Here is a 13,479-nt window from a genome sequence, read left to right as displayed (position 1 = left end):
ACATTTCTCCAAAGAAGATATACATATGGCCAACAAACACATGAAAGGATGCTCAACATCACTAATCATTAGAGAAATGGAAATCAAAACTACAGTGAGGTATCACCTCACACTGGTCAGAATGGCCATCATCAAAAAATCTACAAACAATAAATGCTGAAGAGGGTGTGGAGAAAAGGGAACCCTCCTACACTGTTGGTGGGAATGTAAATTGCGGGAGAAAAGTATGGAGGTTCTTTAGAAACGTAAAAATAGAACTACCATACAAGCCAGCAATCCCACTACTGGGCATATACCCTGAGAAAACCATAATTCAAAGAGAGTCATGCACCACAATGTTCATTGCAGCTCTATTTACAATAACCAGGACATGGAAGCAAGCTAAGTGTCTATCAACAGATGAATGGATAAAGAAGATGTGGCACATCACATATATACAATGGAATATTACTCAGCCATAACAAGAAATGAAATTGAGTTATTTGTAGTGAGGTGGATGGATCTATCACACAGAGTGAAGTAAGTCAGAAAGAGAAAAACAAATACCATATGCTAACACATATATATGGAATCTAAAAAAAAAAAAAAGGTTCTGAAGAACGTAGGGGCAGGACAGAAATAATGACGCAGACATAGAGAATGGACTTGAGACACTGGGAGGGGAAAGGGTAAGCTGGGACGAAGTGAGAGAGTGGCATGGACATATATACACTACCAAATGTAAAATAGATAGCTAGTGAGAAGCAGCCACATAGCACAGGGAGACAAGCTCGGTGCTTTGTGTCCAACTATAGGGGTGGGATAGGGAGGTTGGGAGGGAGACGCAAGAGGGAGGAGATATAGGGATATATGTATATGTATAGCTGATTCACTTTGTTATACAGCAGAAACTAACACACCATTGTTAAGCAATTATACTCCAATAAAGATGTTAAAAAAAGAAAGCAACATTTGTTAAGCCAGTGTAATATTTTCAAAAAGATAAACATGAAGACCATTGAAACAGAATAGAAAATCCAGAAATAGACCCACACAAATAAGTTTAAATGATTTTTGACAAAAATGCAAAGGCAACTTCACAGAGAAAGGATAGTTTTTCATAAAATAGTGTCAGAACACAAAGCAACTGGATTTCCATGTTTTAAAAGAAGATGAAGACTAAGGCAAAGATGAAGAGGAAGAAGGAGATGGAGAAGGTGAAACAGCTCTACCTACACTTCACACCGTACAAAAAATTAACTCAAAATGCATTATGAATATATATACAATACACTTAGGAGAAAACACAGGAGAAAAATCTCCATGACCTTGGATAAGACAAAGTGTTCTTGCAATTGATATCAAAAGCATGTTCTATAAAAGAAAAAAATGAATAATTTGACTTTTTCAAAATTAAAAATATTTTTCTGTGAAGGAAAAAGTTAGATTATAAAGACAACCCAGCGACATAAAGAAAATACTTGCAAATCACACAGCAGAGAAATGACTTGTTTTCAGGATGTATAAAGAATTATCAAAACTCAGCAGTACGTAAACAAACAACCCTATACAAATTTGCGAATCATGTGAAAAGACACTCCACCAAAGAAGATACACAGATTACAAATATGCACGTGAAAAGATGTTAAACATTATTTGTCATTATGGAAACGAAAATCAAAGCATGGTGAGAGACAGTAAACATCTATTAGAATAACTAAAACAAAAAATACCGCGAAAACCAAGTGTTGGCTAGCCCAGGGAGCAATGGGATCACAGACACTGCTGCTGGGGTTGCTAATTGTACACCATACTGGAAAAGAGTTTGACAGTTTCTTTAATAAAAAACAAACAAAAAAACAAATAAAAAAACTAAGTAGACATTAACATTATGTCCCAACAATCTTGCTTCTAGGTGATTATCCTAGACTAGTAAAATCTGATATTCAAACAGAAACTTGAATAGAAATGTGCATAGTGGCACTACTCATAATTTCCTTAAAAACAACCTAATAGTCTTTCCGTGGGTAAATGGACAAACTGTGAAACATTCACACAATGAAATACTACTCGGCAATACAGAGAAATGAACTAATGTTTTATGCAACAACATGATGACTGCAATGGATTATGCTAAGTGGATGAACCCAGTTTCAAAAGATTGATGACTGGCTGATTCCACATCTGTGACACTCTGGAAAATCAAACAACAGAAGAACTAAGAATAGACTAGTTGCCATGTAGTAAGAGTGGAAGAAGGGTCTGAATATAAAGGAACAGCCTGACAGAATTCTTTGGAACACTGGAATTATTCTGTATCCTGTTTTTGTTGTATTTACAGTAATATATTTATGTGAACAAACTCATGGGACTATATACCAAAAAAAAAAAGTATTTAAGAAAATGCACACCTTAATTTTTTATCTAATGAAAATATTAACTGTGTAAGTCAAAACATTTGCAATATTCAAAACTAACATTATTTAAGAAATGACTAACATTAAAAAAACTTTAATATTTTGTTTAATGTTTCTCTGTGCTGCTTGTAGGCCAATGTGTGTTGAAAATTAAGAAATCTTGTAAATTTGTTTGGATAACTACTCACCCTTCAAAAACCTTTTTGCAGTATCACTGCATTTAACATGTTGAATAGAATTATCTGTCGACTTTCTCAGGAATATAGTTTTAATACATAATGTATTTTTATTATTTTCCTGAAAAAGAGGCTAGGTAACGTTTTTAAATGATTAAGAAATTACTAAAATTAGATATAAATTATTACAACAGTACAAATGACACATTCATTCCTAATATACCTATTGTCATGACAAATAATGTCACTCTCTTTCACATGAAATGCAGTCTAATCTCAAAACTCATAATTGGATAAATTATACTTACTTCTTCACAGTTTGATGCTCTAGCTAAACTATCAAAACATTTTAATATCGAGTTAAGCCCAATGGAGCCATTTTTGCATTGTTAAATCTAAAACTTAGGAAACTAAAGTCATGTATTTATCTGTTGCTGTGATACGGCTTGCATATTGAAGTAAATAATACCAGCTTGTTGAACAAAAAGAAAATGCATCACATTGTTCATCTTCTAAATACTAATGAACGTCAACTTGTGTTCTAATGATCCCTCTAAGGGGAAGCCTACTGATCAAGAAAAGACTAGACACAAGAAAAAAAAATCCCAGGGCAGCAATTCTATGCTAGTCATAAAGCAAATTATAATCAAATACATGATGGTTTGTTCTTTTTACAGAACACAAGTTTTAATGTATTGAAATTCATAACAATGGATTTATTCTTAAGAAAGTTCTGTTTATAGAGCTGTTCAATTTGGGGAGAAGGCACAGAGTAAGAAATAACAAGTTTAGGGCATATCTATTTGATGACATATTTCTGGTTTAATGAGGTCAATTTTTAATGTTGTTTCAATGTTTATTATATTGTGCAAAAATGAATAGAGTTAGCTACTATACAAATGAAAAATGATAATAATCCAGGAAGAGATTAGATGATTTTAACTCATTCAGAAAATATTTCTTGATCACTTACTATAGGCCAGACTCTGTCCAAGAAGGACGGTATTGATATATATCAGGGTGCAAAACCAATAAAAAATATCTACCACCTTACATTTTAGAAGAGGTCAATAGATAATTTTTTAAAAAATCTAATAACTAAGAAAATCATATGAATACTAGGAAATAATAAGTCCTAACAGGAAAAAAAAATGGAAAATTACAATAAGGTAAGGGAGATTGGGAAGAATAAGCTTATTATGTTTATAAAGGGGGATCATGAGTAGCATTTTTAGGAAGACGGTATCTGAGCAAGTATTTGAAGAATGTGACACAAAGTTGTAGAGAACATAAAACTGGATTTTCTCTGAAAATACTGAAAAACTAATTCTTAAGCCACACATTCCTTTATAAATCTTGGGCCCCAAACAGACTCACAGCATGGAATCAGGATCAGCAAAACTGGGCCAAGATCAACTGAACCCTAGTAGAATGTGTACCCACCTTCAGACCCTTGAACAGGAAACACACATAAATAAATTTGTTGTAGACGCACATAGAAGTTGTAGTTTAACAGTCTTATCATTATAATAGTGAAATATATAAAAATGCATTTATGCATTTAAGGAGATTCATATCATGAGAAGATAGTTTGCAAATGGAGTAGAGGTAATACACTGAAAACAAAACCATATAGATAGAAAGAGAAAACCAAAATGGAAGAACAAGTCATCAAAAGGTATTGCAATTCACAGCTGTCAATAATGTTTAAGCACAAAATGTCAAAATGTGTTTTTAACAAACTCTTTAATAGAATTAATTGATATATGAAGAAATAAATGATACAAGTATTTATGTAGCGTCATGATTTATCAAAAAGCACATTCATGTACCTACCAACAAGGCGCAGACATAGAATATTACCAGCAGCTCAAAAAGAGTTGTGCTGTTTTATAATACCATGTTTCAAGTATATTATTGCATAAATAAGGAAATAATAAGGCAATTCTGCAATAAATATTAGGAAATGTGTCCAGGACATTTAATGATAATAGAATATTAGGAAAACTAAATAAATTATAGTTATTAGAATATAGATTAAACAATTCTGGCTGTATGTGGAACAAAACTATCTTTCAAATGTTTGTTACATATAAAAAGGTCATATATATACTTAAGAGAAAAGAGGTGGCAGCAAATATATTGAGTGACATTTTTGATAAGGTATATGCATCACAATTTTTGGTAGCAAAATATATGGCAGGATACATGTCACATATTTAGTAATCTTTTTCAAAAGGTGGGAGATATCTCATTGCTTTAAAAAAGGTATTTAAAAATCTTTAAAATATCTTTGAATTTTTATATTGTATTTCTTTATATCTAGTATGAGCTTCTTGTGGGCCAAAGATTCATTCTATTTTATCTCCACAATTCCTAGCATGAATAAGGAGACTGGGTGAGAGGTAGTGTACTTTAGATAAACAATTTCAATGAATTATCTCTGATCTGAAAATCAGTGTATTTACTTAAGACTTCAGCATATATGACTTTGAAACCAGGCATCCATTATGTGCCTAATAAATATTTGTCGAGTGAAAGATTTTGAGTATATTACTTAAGGGGCCTCAAGCTTATGACTGCAAAAAAGAGAAATAATAATAACTGCCTTATAAAATTATGTGCTGGGATAGGCTGGTCATGGATTGGGTTAGACTGACACTTGGTCACTAGCCAATTTCAAGAAAATTTCTGTGTAATGAAATACACTGTAAAACACCACAAAATCCCCAACCCAGTGGCACATCCCTTAACATGATTCTGAGACACCCAAGGTTTAACCAAAGAAATAAAGATTAAAGGTTATCTATATAAACTTTCTGAAGTATTTGTATATATTAAGTTGTTAGGAGTTTAGTAAATACTGATTTAAACTCAACAGCAATTATATTTTTCCTGTTTTGACATAAAAAACTGAGCAGAGGAGTTAATAGAGGAAAAACTGAGAAACGGAATTAATGATGGTTCCACTCCTTTTCACTGCCTGCCACCATGAAAAGTGCCAAGTTCATGGGCTTCCCTGGTGGCACAGTGGTTGAGAGTCTGCCTGCCGATGCAGGGGACACGGGTTCGTGCCCTGGTCCGGGAAGATACCACATGCCGCGGAGCGGCTGGGTCCATGAGCCATGGCCGCTGAGCCTGTGCGTCCAGAGCCTGTGCTCCGCAACGGGAGAGGCTGCGACAGTGAGAGGCCCTTGTACCGCAAAAAAAAAAAGTGCCAAGTTCAAATGACTGCAAAGGTTAAACCTTAGGCCTATTTAAGAACTGATACTTTGGATATGGTTGATACTATTCTAAAGCATGGAGAAAAGGAGAACTTTAAAATCTTTTTTCTTACAAACCAGTACAGTAAGTCCCATACATACAAACAAGTTCTGTTCCAAGAACGCGTTCATAAGTCCAAAACAAAGTTAGCCTAGGTACCCAACTAACACAGTCGGCTATATAGTACTGTACTGTAATAGGTTTATAATACTTTTCACACAAATAATACATAAAAAAACAAACACACAAAAAAACATTTTTAATCTTACAGTACAGTACCTTGAAAAGTACGGTAATACAGTACAACAGTGGGCATACACGGGCTGGCATCGAGGGAACAGGCAAGAAGAGTTATCGACAGGAGGATGGAGAGGAGGTGGGAGGTGGTAGAGCTGAAGGATCATCAGCAACAGGAGACGGAGAGCAAGCTGCAATTTCACTCACGCCTGACGTGGATGGCACAGGTTCTGGATCCTTGCTCGTTTCAATTCTATCGACCCTCTTGAAAAAACGATCCAGTGATGTCTGAGTAGTAGCTCTTTTTTCTTGTCATAGATGACACTGTAGCACTGGATTGCATTCTGAAAGACTGCTGCAACCTTCTTGTACCGTTCTATGTTCGGGTCCTGTGCCTCAAAAACTAACAGTGCCTCCTCAAATAAAGAAAATCCCTTTGCCATTTCCTGAGTCCTGAATCTCTTTGGTTCTTCAGTTACTTCTTCCTCTTGTCTCTCCTTCGTCCTTACTCTGGGCTTCCAATGCCATCTTTTCACCTCACTCCACTCTCTCAATTATTTTCACTTTTGTTTCCATCGTTATCACTTGGTGCTTCTTAGCAGTACCAGCTACATTACTGCCTCTCTTACACTTGCTTCCGGACATCCTGGGTTTGAAATAAAGACACTGTACTACCGTACTCTATACTGTAAAGTACACAAAAGCACAACCACTTGTAGAGGATGCATGCACGTGACAATGTACGCCAGACACGTGAACTAACTTGATAGGACATGAGAACTCACGCTCGCATCTTTGAAAGTTGACAACTTGAAGGTTCGTGTGTAGGGTACTTACTGTATATAAATAATAAAGATGCCTAATAAAGATAAGAATTATGAAATATACATATAAACCTATTTAATTAGATAAAAGTATTTTAAAAACATGTTGACAAAGTGAAGATAATACCTGTTTGACTCAGTCTCTCACTCTCACACACACATATAAATACTATACATATATATCATAGAAATACACAGTTATATAAATACAATGATTTTTTTTTTTTTTTTTTGCGATATGCAGGCCTCTCACTGTTGTGGCCTCTCCCGTTGCGGAGCACAGGCTCCAGACGCGCAGGCTCAGTGGCCATGGCTCACGGGCCCAGCTGCTCCGCGGCACGTGGGATCCTCCCGGACTGGGGCACGAACCCATGTCCCCCGCATTGGCAGGTAGACTCTCAACCACTGCGCCACCAGGGAAGCCCAATACAATGATTTTTGAGTGACAAAAATTTTTAACACAAACCAATATTTGCCAAAAATAGCATTTGATAAAGCTTAATATTCCTGAGTAAAAGAGAAGTTAAATCTAGAGTTGCTATGGTGTAACAATAAAATAGATGCCAGCAGAATATACGGTGTTGCTTTTATAAGTCACAGTTCTATTTCATGCTAGTATTTTTTTAACAGATATTTAGTTTACTCTCATAACAATATACTGAAAAGTGAATTATATACTAAATATAACTTTTTCTAAAACAACGTTCTTAAATTTTCTGGGAATTCCCTATTGACTTCATTAGGTTTTATGGCTCTTACCTAGCTGACATACCTTTTTTCTTGCTGATGAATTTACCCTTATCCAAGGAACCTCCATGGATAGTCATTTTCTTTCTATCAACTATGAAGTGATAGTAATAATAGAAAGATCATATTTCCAACCCTCAACTTCTAAATCCACATAAATTGCCTAGTTTTTAACTCAAACCATGTGAATTTGTCTTCAACTGCTTATATAACAGCTCCACATAGATATATCATTATATTGCAGATTCATCCTGTCCAAAGGTGAGTAATATGTCTTAATTTTGATCCTTACTTTTATTGGAATTCTGACCCTTATTCTTATTGGATTGTAACATCAAGACTCTTTAAAAAGCTTGCAGAGGCAATTATTTTTTAAGGGTTGACAATGTATGTTTAAAGTTAGAATAACTTTAGCACATTATTGGGCAGATTTAATGTTGTAAGGCTTTTAATAACAGAATGTGTTTGTTTTATTTTCAATAATATATTTTAACAATCTGTAGAAGTGGTAGGGAACATTTCTGGTTAGTATTTCTAACAACATGAAACTAACAATTATTAACTACTTGACTGAAGCACTTTAGGCTTAGATGGCTCTAAAGTAATCATGCTTGACATATACAATTCTGCTCCTTAAAAACAGCCACTGAGATTTTAAGAGGCACACTTTACAACCGATTATAGAATATGGCCATACCATTTTTCTAATACTATGGTACAAAGATAAGATGATTAAAATACTCAAATATGTTTAGCTATAGCTCTCAAAATTAATGTACCTTGAAAATTAAACACACATGTTGTCAAAGTTATCTAGAGTAACTAAGATAAATAATTTTATTATAATTCTCAAAAAAAGAAGTTTAACAAGAGAATCAGAGTCCTAATACTCGGCAAAACTCTCTAAAGAATTTTCTTTTTCTCTTTTTGATCATTAGCCAGTGATAAACTTTGAAGACTTTCCTGATAAATCGCCACTATCTTTGCCACAAATAATACATTTCTATACATTTCCTCTTACACTTCCGAGCATGTATTTATATTGCAAAAACCATGACACAGATGACTGAGATGATTCCTCACAGGTTGAGAATCCTCTCTTCTTAATTACACCCCTCACATTAACTCTCATTATTACTAACAACTCAATATTAATACAATCACGTATCAACCTTCTGTGAATTTGAGTGCCTTCTCATAAAAAAATTCATGAAACTGATTGAATATCTGAATAATGTAAATGTCAACTACAAATTGGTACTTGCCATTGGCACTTGCCATCTGCCTCTACAAGGATGAAATCAGGAGCTGCTGCAGCTGCTGACTTTCAACAGCTCCCTGAAAGGAGTTCAGGGTGAAGAGCAGAAATGAGACACTCTTGTGCTCTGGGAAAAACAGGCAGAACAGGTCTTCAGATAGATATTTTCAGAAGCCGATTTTATGAGCCCAATTCTTGTATCTCCTCATATCTAGAAAAGCACTAAAATCCTTCATAGTGACGACTGCTCCGCGTGACTAGCAGAAATCTTCTGCAAAAATATGTCCTTGAGTGCATGTTACTCTCCCTTCACCAAAATCACATGTATACTGACCTTCCTTCCCCCCTACCTCTTCGGAGCAGTTTCTCAGAGCTATCTGAAATGCTGTCTCCTGGGCTATAGTCCTCATTTTGCCCCAAATAGAACTTAACTCACAACTCTCATGTTGTACACTTTTTTAAGTCAACATAAAGAGCACAGAATTCTGTTATTTTGAATTGTAGAGCAACTATTGATAATCTATTTCACTTTTAGGGCTAGAAAAAAAGGTAAAGAAAAAATGTCTGAGACAAAAAATATACAGCAACTTAGGAAAAACATTTATTCTCATTCTCAAGGCTTAAAACTGAACACCAATGCTCTCTGCAGCAATCTTTTGTTTTTCACTACCTTCTGAAAGAATGTTTTTTCTTTCTCATTTTTTCTCTTACATATTATTTTCTTCCAATATGAACAGTAAATAGATTGTTTGCTGAGTTCAGTAAATTGCATATTATAATCCTTCAAAGCAATAAATGTTTTTATTCATTTTTGTATCTCATTTACGCAAATCTCTCCTACCCCACAGATACCTAGTTTATACAAACTTAAGAAATTTTTATAGTGTCAGAAAGTATTTCAAATTTAAAGTAGACCTACTGATTAGGTGATGTGGTAATATTGCTGAAGATGGAGACTTTTAATATGAATGAGAAAATACAAAAAGCTCGAATTTGAGATATGGCCAATATGTGGACTTTGAAACTGTTTCCTGCCTTGGAACCTAATAAAGTAGGTAAGCTGTGACAAAGTGAGAGAGTGGCACGGACTACCAAACGTAAAATAGCTAATGGGAAGCAGCCGCATAGCACAGGGAGATCAGCTTGGTGCTTTGTGACCACCTAGAGGGGTGGGATAGGGAGGGTGGGAGGGAGAGAGATGCAAGAGGGAAGAGATATGCGGACATATGTATATGTATAACTGATTCACTTTGTTATAAAGCAGAAACTAACACAACATTGTAGAGAAATTATACTCCAATAAAGATGTTAAAAAAAAAAAAGTAGGTTGAATTGTTTTGTTGATATTCACAGTCTTTAATCCATGGATATTGAAAGAAACAAAGTATAGAACAAAGCACTCTCTTAAGGAACAATAAGTCTTTACGATGCTGGAAGCACTATTTCTTTCCGTTATTTAAAAACTATATGGTAAACTACTTTAGCATGTTGTCAGTGACAGCAGAAAACTGGAAATGTTCCTGATTGTTTCTATATCAGGTATTGTTCAAGACTTCCAGTTTTTCAAGGGGTAATGTATCTAATATTTGGTTTAATGACAATTAAATTACATAACTACATTCTAGCTCACCACAGTTTCAAATCTTTTAGGGTAAGGAAAATATCACTTTAATCCTAAAGATTTTTAAAATTTTAACATGACGTTTATAAAGTTTTAACTATGATTATTTGGCATGAAGTATAAAAAAAGTGTTTTAACTAGTGTGTTTTAGCCTGGTGGATTCCTGAAAACCTTTCATAGATGTGATTGCAAGCTTTGAAAATTTTACCGCACATGTATTTGCATTCTATTGACAAGTGTGTCTACCTTGTTGAAATTAGAACTGAGTGGCCCATGTTATCCAAAGTAAATACAAGTAAGACAGAATGAGATTTAGTTGCATTTTAGTTTATAAAATCTCACCAGCACCATAGAGTTAGTGTATACTTACCAGATAATCTAAGAAATTTTCTGCCTGAACGTTTAAGAAAGTGATAGGTCTATGCAAGTTATTATGTAGGCCTGCCACCGAACCAAGTGAATAAAGATTGTGAAAGATAGTTATTTGATAGAAATTTAATTGTTGTCCAATTTGTAATGTTCTGACTACCTTACTTCTCTCATAGTACCTTTTCCAAATTCTAATACTTGAATATGCTTCAAAAGCAAAAAAACTCAAAAAGATTGCAAATAAACTAGATGAAGCCAGATGGTTGGCAATGTAATATAATAGCATAATCTAATATTAGCTAAGAAGTACAATGAAATATTTTAAGGCCAACTTGGATTCATTTATAGAACATTTAAGGAAATTCTAAAGTAATTAACCCACAACAAAGCAAAATCTGTCAACTATCATGTAAGTGTAGAACAAACAGAGCATAAAATAGAAATTCAAAGAAAGGCACAGACTAGAGAGATACTTTACTAAAAATGGGGTAAATGTCAATGAAAGACCTAATGATACTGACTTGTGTGGCTCTGCCAAAAGAATGACTTGCTTTCTACTCACTCACTCAACTTAATCTATGTCAGCCAATAAGTAGGCATTGCACATAAATGCATATCAGATTTTAGGTGCCTTACTCTTAAAAACGAACATTCAGTCAAAAGATCATAAAACACTTGACTACAATTCTCAATATAAAAATATAGATAAAAAATAGGATAAGGGAACATGAAATATGGAAGAAAGTTAAACTCAACAAAAATACGACTGAAAAACAATCTCACTTATTAGAAGCAAAGGAAAAAAGAAGTCACACTGGGAATATAACTTAAGCAAGAGTCCACAAAACAGATCAATACACCAGGAAAGAACATTTGGAAATTCTTCCATCATAATTTTTTTCCAACCTTGATAGCATAAATATCATTATTTTGTTATTATGATATATGACATGGGTTTTGCAATTGGGAAACAGAAAGCAAAGAAACAGACATAGCAAGGTGAGAGATGGCAATCGTGTTTATGTATTGCAAAAACATTCAGTAAAATATTATCTGTGATAAATTGGAAGAAATACAAGAAGCTTAATGAATCTGTTAGGGGTTAACTATTTGTAAAAAGTCAGATAGTAAATATTTTTGGCATTGTATGCCATATGTTCTCCATCACAACTACCAAAATTTACTATTTTTTTAAAAATATGGAACGCTTCACGAATTTGCATGTCATCCTTGCGCAGGGGCCATGCTAATCTTCTCTGTATCGTTCCAATTTTAGTATATGTGCTGCCGAAGCGAGCACCAACTTTACTATTATAATGAGAAAATGTCCATAGGCTATTTGTCATGACTGGATTTGGCCCACTGGCACGAGTTCAGAGACTTTTTTCTGAGGAACCTGTTTCCAGTGAATCAGAATAACCACAAATATTGGATGTGGAAAGGAAAAAGTCACAATCCTCACAGGTGTGTTGGCCCATAAAACAAAATCAGCCATGGTACAAAAGTAAATTTAATTGTGTTATCTTCCCACCCCAGCTATAGTTTCAGCTGGTTTCATCATTCCAACTATAAAGTTGAGAGATATAAAGCATGGCATAAAGAATCAATGATATAACTCAGATTATCAGTTATGTCTAGTAGAGAACTTCAGTAGGTTGACTGCTACATGTAACTGACAGGGAGTGAATAGATCAGAAGGTGCCTGGTAAATTTTGAATGAATTGCATTGCCAGAGAAAACACAAGCCATAACAAAACAGAAGAAAATCAAACATAAATCATTTTTGTTTTAAAACAACCTATAGGTCCACAAACATACACCAGCCACAGATGGAACTATTCTACAACATCCAACACAGATAAAGCCATAAAGATGAACAGACAGGAAGAAACCTCCCAAAGGGCATGAGAACAATTACCAAAGGAATTCTTCCCAGGGAGTGAAATCAGGGACTAATCAATGATTTTCTATCTACCACCCCAAGCTGATACGGACCAGTAGCTTTTTTTTTTTTTTTTTTTTGCAGTACGCGGGCCTCTCACTGCTGTGGCCTCTCCCATTGCAGAGCACAGGCTCCGGACGCGCAGGCTCAGCGGCCATGGCTCACGGGCCCAGCCGCTCCGCGGCATGTGGGATCTTCCCGGACCGGGGCACGAACCCGTGTCCCCTGCATCGGCAGGCGGACTCTCAACCACTGCACCACCAGGGAAGCCCTGGACCAGTAGCTTTTGTACTCTCATTCTCATTTTCCAAATTGATGTTTTCTGTTTAGTTTTTTCTTTGTGGATTTCTGTGTCAATTTCTCTATTGTATATGGACTATGCATAGAAATGACAAATAATAGGACTTGGGTTGGAGAGATAATAGGTTTTCTTTCTTTAGACCATAGGTCAAAAGACCAAAAGATATCACATCCATACATCATGGAAAAGTCTGAAAATCACCCACAGATCCTGGACTTTAAGTTGGGTGGAGTAAATGCAAGGGATTTGGGGCTGTCTACCTTAGAAGATGGTGGATATATTTCATGGTTGAAAGGAGACGTGAAATCTTTGTGACCATGAAGAGACAGATTGAGGATATAGAT

The 13,479-nt window shown here is 35.0% G+C and overlaps 1 non-coding gene across 1 annotated transcript; it reads right to left on the bottom strand.

Annotated features, from left to right (window-relative positions):
* Positions 1-12,085: 12,085 nt before the first annotated feature.
* Positions 12,086-12,192, bottom strand: LOC112410054 (U6 spliceosomal RNA). Its single transcript, XR_003005315.1, has one exon. It is a non-coding gene; the product is annotated as a U6 spliceosomal RNA (small nuclear RNA).
* Positions 12,193-13,479: the final 1,287 nt, after the last annotated feature.

The sequence above is a fragment of the Neophocaena asiaeorientalis genome, unplaced genomic scaffold (assembly GCF_003031525.2).
Source record: "Neophocaena asiaeorientalis asiaeorientalis breed wild unplaced genomic scaffold, Neophocaena_asiaeorientalis_V1.1 scaffold158, whole genome shotgun sequence".
NCBI lineage: Eukaryota > Metazoa > Chordata > Mammalia > Artiodactyla > Phocoenidae > Neophocaena > Neophocaena asiaeorientalis.
This window is presented reverse-complemented; position numbering and strand designations above follow the sequence as displayed.